The sequence below is a fragment of the Ochotona princeps genome, chromosome 2, assembly GCF_030435755.1.
Source record: "Ochotona princeps isolate mOchPri1 chromosome 2, mOchPri1.hap1, whole genome shotgun sequence".
In the NCBI taxonomy this organism is placed as follows: domain Eukaryota; kingdom Metazoa; phylum Chordata; class Mammalia; order Lagomorpha; family Ochotonidae; genus Ochotona; species Ochotona princeps.
In genome coordinates this window covers 19,860,952-19,867,564 of record NC_080833.1, presented here as the reverse complement: position 1 = coordinate 19,867,564, position 6,613 = coordinate 19,860,952, and the positions used below count along the sequence as shown (strand labels likewise).

Sequence of the window (6,613 nt, the reverse complement as noted above, 5' to 3'; positions counted from 1 at the left end):
TGTTGCGGTTGCCATGGAGCTGTGCTTGGGGAGCGCCAGGGGCGTGATTGGGCCGCGGGCGGGGCACTATGGAGCTAGAACTCTGCGGCCGTCTGGAATCGGAGGGTGGGCTGCAAAGTGACAGAAGTCCCGGGTTACCGGGGTGCGAGGGAACGCCGCTGACGGCGGCTTAGAAGGGCGCCCTCTGGGAAGAGGGCGGGAAGCCTTGGCCGCCCGGTGTCCTGGAAGAGCTAGTTTCTCTCTCGAGCCAACGCCTGGGGCTGCCTGACAGGGCCTGGCAGGCCTTTTTTTTTCACCCCGCAGCTTGGCGCTCCGAGGGACTGCCCCCAGAAGACGGGCTCCTTGTTCTGCAGGCGTTGGCGGCTCTTCCTCCCGGGCTGAACTTTCCAGGGCCGGCCCTGGAGCTGCTGGGGGTTCTGGGCTCGCCCTCAGCCAGCGCCACCTGTACCGCGGCGAACTGCAGTTTTACCTCCAGAGACACCTTTTACAGTCTAGGGCGCGCTTACTGTAGTTTTCTGCTCCCAACAAAACTTACTTTCTGGAACCCGGGTCTAGCCATCTCTTTGGGGGTTCCCCTAAAGATATATATATATATATTTTTAAAGATTTATTTATTTTATTACAAAGTCAGATATACAGAGAGGAGGAGAGACAGAGATGAAGATCTTCCGTCCGAGGTTTCACTCCCCAAGAGAGCACAACGGCCGGTGCTGTGCCGATCCGAAGGTGCAGGGTCCCGGGGCATTCAAGGTGAGGACTTTAGCCGCTAGGCCACGCCGCCGGGCCCTCCCCTAAAGATATATTAATACGGTTCACCAGCACTGTATGACCCCTGCTGGGTGTGTGACCTTGGACCCGTGGCTGACCTAAAAAATCGCATTTTCCTTAGTGTACAGTTCCATGGAAAGACTTTTTAAAAAAATTGTACATGAAGGAGAAATTGCTTAATGGGCACAGATTCTGTGTTAGCACTAGATAAAGTTGGTGGTTGCTGGGCAGTGTGAGTGCCCTAACTCCGTTGAATTGCTAGATTTTATATATTTGTTAAAATTTATTTTTTTTTTATTGGAAAAGCAGGTATGCAGAGAGAAGGAGAGACAAAGATCTTCTGTCTGCTAGTTCACTCCCCGAGTGGCACAATGGCCAGAGCTGTGCTGATCTGAAGCCAGGAGGCAGGAGCTTCTTTTGTGTCTCCAACACAAGTGCAGGGTCCCAAAGCTTTGGGCCATCCTCGCCTGCTTTGCCAGGCAGGGAACTGGATGGGAAGTGGAACAGCCAGGATTAGCACTAGCGCCCATATGGAATCCCGGTGCATGCAAGGCGAGGACTTCTGACACTAAGCTACCACACCGGACCCCGAATTAGTATGTTTAAAATGGTTAATTTTATGGGGTTGACATCATGGCTTAATAGGCTAATCCACCACTCTGTGGCACCAGCATCGGGTGTAGGCACTGATGGCTGCCCCGGTAACCAGAGGAGGGCGGAGCTTGCTTCCAACCCAGCCCCAGGCTGCAACCCAGAACTGAAGGCAGAATTCTGGGTGCCTGAGGCAGTAGAATCATCTCTCTACCCATGAAGAACAGAAGCAGCCCCCATTTCAGCTTCCCTGTCAGGGGGAGTGCAAAAAGCCCCTTGTACCTCTCTTCCTGTCTCTTCTTCCTCTGCAGCCCTCTTCTTCATGTCTGCCTGTCTGCTACACGGAGAAGGGAAGCCCATGACCGCAGTTCCCTGGAATAAAGGCCATCTAAATTCTTTTTATATATTTGATTAAGATATTCTTTCCCTGTGGTCTGTGAATCTTACTGGCACTGGTTTGTGTCCTGGCTGCTCCATTTTTATCCAGCTTATGGCCTTGAAAGGCAGAGCAGGACAGCCCAAAGCCTTGGGACCCTGTACACGCGCAAGAAGAAGGAAGAGGCTCCTGGCTTTCTGGCTTCAGATCAGCTCAGCTCTGGTCCTTGCAACTGTTTGGGGACTGAATCAGCAGGTGGAAGACCTGTATCTCTCCTCTCAGTAAATCTGCCTTTCAAATAAATCTTTTTTTATCTATGTACATCATAACTCAAAAAAAATTTTTTTTTATTTTTATTTTTTTTTTTAAATTTTTTAAGAGAATGAGCATGCAGTCTCAGGAACCAGCCGACCGGACTTTGAGTCCTAGCTTTCCCACTTAGAAGCTGTGTGACTTGGACGTGTTAAAACAGGGGTTAGCACAGTGGGTTAAGCCAGGAGGCACTGGCATGCCATATGGACATCAGTCATAGTCCTGGCTGCTCCACTTTCAATTCCAGCTCCCTGCCAGTGGGTCTGGGAAGGCAGCAGAAGATGGCCCAACTCCCTGGGTCCCTACCTGGCATGTAGGAATTAGCTCTGGGCTTTTGTCTTTAGCTTGTCCCAGTGTGGGTCTTTCCTTTGCTGAATGAGCCCATGGAAGCTCTTGCTCTGTCTCTCCTTCTGTCTGTAACTCTGCCTTTCAAATAAATCTTGAGAAGCAGGAGAGTAAAACGGGGCTTGTATTTTCGTGTAGCAGGTTAAGCTAATGGCCTGTCACACCGGCATCCCTTACCGGAGTGTTGGCTTGAGTCCTGGCTGCTTAGCTTCTGATCCAGCTCGGTGACAACCCGTGTAACCAAGTGTTAGATACATCGGCCTGTGCGTGTTAGAAGGGCCAAAGAAAATGGGGAATTTTGAGGAAAGTGAAAAATTTTCAAGAAAACAAATTGTGTGATTGTGTGAGACAACAAGCCCTGGAAGGCATGAGCAGACACCTGCAATCATCCCTTTTGTTAAGTTATCCAGGCGTAAGTGCTTCAGCCTCCTCCCTGGGGGCAGCTTAGAGGCATGTCCCCCCTTCCCCAGCACCTAGGGGGTAGTTAGATCCAATGACACTGTGCTGATAAGTTCCTGGGAAGATTTGGAGGAACTCCACACCCAGAAAACTCTCTGCCCAGCAATTTCCCCGATGAGGGAGAGGAGAGTAGGAGAAAGAGGGGGGACCCTAAACATTCCAGGCGCAGACTGAGACCTCAGTTCTTTCCTGACACACCCACCTGGCCTGTCAGTTTCTCTTCATTAAACTTTGGCTTGCTTCTCTACCACTCTGTTCTGCTGGCATCTGAAGTCTGTCTCCTGTGTAGACTGAGCTCTCCAAGCAGCTGTCCCTAGTATCCCAAGGGTTTGCTCCAGGCAACTCACGTGGGAGTCCCAGATGGAGTTTGAGACTCCTGGTTTCAGCCTGGCCCAGTCCTAGCTGTTGCAGCCAGCGAATGAACCAGTAAATGGAAGCTCTTTCTTTGTCACTATTTAGGGGCTGGACCTGTGGCGTAACAGTTAAAGCCACTGCTTTGCAGTTCAGGAATCCCATAAGGGCATCAGTTCTTGTCCTGGGTGCACCTCCAATCCAGCTCTCAGCTAATGACCTGGAAAAGCAGCTGAAGTTGGTCCAGGTGCTTGGACTCCTGCACTCATGTGGGAGACCTAAATGAAGATGCTAGTTCCTGAGTTTGTCAGGCCCATCCCTGGCTGTTGCAACCACCTGGGGAAGTGATCCGGTAGATGGAAAGTTCTTTCTCCTGTCTCTCTTTCTCTCCCTCTCTCTCTGTCACTCTTCCACATAAATCAGATTTGTTAAAAAAAAAAACAAAAAAAACCTTAAGGGCCGGCGGTGTGGCCTGGCAGCTGAAGTCCTCGCCTTGAACGCCCCGGGATCCCATATGGGCGCTGGTTCTTATCCCGGCAGCTCCACTTCCCATCCAGCTCCCTCCTTGTGGCCTGGGAAAGCAGAAGAGGATGGCCCAAGGCTTTGAGACCCTGCGCCCGCATGAGAGACCTAAAGAGGTTCCTGGTTCCCGGCTTCGAATCGGCACAGCACCGGCCGTTGTGCTCACTTGGGGAGTGAATCATCAGATGGAAGTTCTTCCTCTCTGTCTCCTCCTCCTCCCTGTATATCTGACTTTGTAATAAAAATAAATAAATCTTGGGACTCGGCAGCGTGGCCTAGTGGCTAAGGTCCTCGCCTTGATCCCATATGGCTGCTGGTTCTAATCCCGGCAGCTCCACTTCCTCTCTATCTCTCCTCCTCTCAGTATATCTGACTTTGTAATAAAAATAAAATAAATCTTTTTTAAAAAAATAAATAAATCTTTAAAAAAAATAACTTTTTTTTTTTTAAAGACATGCTAGGGCTAATGTTGTGGTACCACAAGTTAACCCTTCCTGCTATGCTGACATCCCAATTGGATGCTAGATTGTGTCTCAGCTGCTCTACTTTTGAGCCAGCTTTCTGCTGATATACCTTGGGAAAGTGGTTGGGCCCCCGTAGCCACATGGGAGAACTGAATGAAGTTCCTAAGTCCTGGTTCCTGGCTCCTGGCTTTGGCTTGACTCATCTCCGGGCCATGGCAGCCTTCTGAGGAATGGACCAGTAGATAGCAAGTCTTTCTCTCTCTCTCTCTCTCTCTCTGTATAACTGCCATTCAAATAAGTTTTTAACAATACATAATTGAAGACATACTTCACTTTTTCACCAAGATGGCGCTGAAGGTCAAGGAGGAAGTTCCTGCCCCTCCCAAAGCCAAAGCGAAGGCTCTGAAGGCCAAGAAGGCGGTGCTGAAAGGTGTCCACAGCCACAAGCAGAAGATTCGCATGTCACCCACATTCCAGCTGCCCAAGAAGCAGCGCCTGTGCCCACAACCCAAATATCCCTGAAGAGTGCCCCTAGGAAGAACAAGCTTGACCATTACACCATCATCAAGTTCCCCCTGACCACAGAGTCCACTATAAAGAAGATAGAAGACAACAGCACACTCGTGTTCATTGTGGATGTCAAGGCCAACAAGCACCAGATCAAACAAGCCAAGAAGAAGCTCTATGACATTGATGTGGCCAAAGTCAACATCCTGAACAGCCCGATGGAGAAAAGAAGACGTACATGTGGTTGGCTCCTGATTATGATGCTGCTGCATCCAGCTTTCTAATTCTAAATAAATTTTTTCGCCATAAAAAAAAGACATACTGCAGGAGGATAATCTTATATAAGACAGAAAATGGGGGAAGTCACATAGGCAGGGAAGGTCATGGTCATTAACAACTCTCAGAGTAGACGCTAAATCCTAAAGATTGAGACGGAGTTAACCATGTGACTTAGCCAAGAATGTCCTGAGCAGTGGAAAATGGAAGACCTTGAAGTGGAATAGAACTTGGCACAGTCAAGAAATAGAGAAGGCAGCAGCTGGGGCTTAGTGGGACAGAGGGCAGGTGGAGATGTCAGCGGGGCTGCTAGAGCCCAGACGTGTCCAGCCTGTAGACCTCGACACAGATATGGAGTTTTGCCAAGGGCAGTGGGAAAGAAGTCTTTGGCAGCTTTTAGGCAAATAACATCGGACTTGTATTTTTAAAAGATGCATCTGGCTACTAGTCAGCAGACTGCAGGGAGCCAGAGACTGTTGCAGTCACCTGGGGAACAGGTGATGGTTACAAGGTTGCACTGGGGAGAAGTGGACAGATTCCAGAAAGATTTGGAAGAAAAATGAGGGTTAAGGGGAAGTCAAGTTTGAGAGGTACAAGGGAAAGGAAGAAGCTGTCAGCATGGTCAGCAGGGTGACCACTTTATCCTTTGCTCAGCAGGGAAGGCCGGAAGGACAGGTGTCAGAGACAAAGCCAGGAGTTCGTTTTGACATGATAAGTGCTTAATGCTCTGGCGACATGGGAAGGAGACACAGTGGGGGCAGGGGCTGTGTTCTAGGTGGGATGAAGACAGAGGTTGAAGAACAGTATCAGTACTGTTGCCGTGTGGAAAGCCCTGAGACTGGAGGCTGTGACCCGGGAAGCCCAGAGAAGAGAGCCAGGGCCCTTCCTGAGACAAGGGACATCGCCCAGCTGTCCGAAGTCCGATCAGAAGGAAATGGCCACAAAGGCAGCCAGAGCAGCAGAGTGCAGAGGGGAGGGTGGTTTCGCAGAACTCAAGGGCCAGGGACATTTGTCATCCGCGTCATCAGCTCCTGAAGACTAAAATGAGGACCATGGGGCTTGGCGGCGTGGCCTAGTGGCTAAGGTCCTTGCCTTGATCCCATATGGCCACTGGTTCTAATCCCGGCAGCTCCACTTCCTCTCTCTCTCTCTCTCCTCCTCTCAGTATATCTGACTTTGTAATAAAAATAAAATAAATCTTTAAAAAAAAAAAAAAAATGAGGACCATGGCAGACGCTTCCAGAACTGACCTCAACACACACCTATGCTTACTGAATGTCTGCCTTGATAAAACTGGACCCTCCTCCCTCAGGGAGCCTTCAGCAGGAGTAAAACTAAGGTGTAGTAGTACTGTTCATTGCAGCCAAAGGAAAGGGAAGGGCCAGGTCTGTGGTATGCTGGGCTGGGCTGGGCCAGGTTACAGAACCCATAGGTTTGCATATGACATGGGACTGGGACAGAGCTGGCCGGGCAACTACAGTCACCAGTGTGTGCGTAGCCTGCTACAGGTGATGGACTGAATCAGACCTTGTACTGCCTGCCACATATAAGAATCAGGTCTGGAGTCACCCCAGGTGAGGTTTCTTGGGGGACTTCCCAACTAGACCACTGGATTCAAAACTCTGGCCAAAGAGAAGTTAGT

The 6,613-nt window shown here is 49.9% G+C and overlaps 1 pseudogene; it reads left to right on the top strand.

Moving 5' to 3' along the window:
- The first annotated feature begins 4,533 nt into the window (after nucleotides 1-4,533).
- Nucleotides 4,534-6,316, top strand: LOC131479657 (large ribosomal subunit protein uL23-like; annotated as a pseudogene).
- The last annotated feature ends 297 nt before the right edge of the window (nucleotides 6,317-6,613 follow it).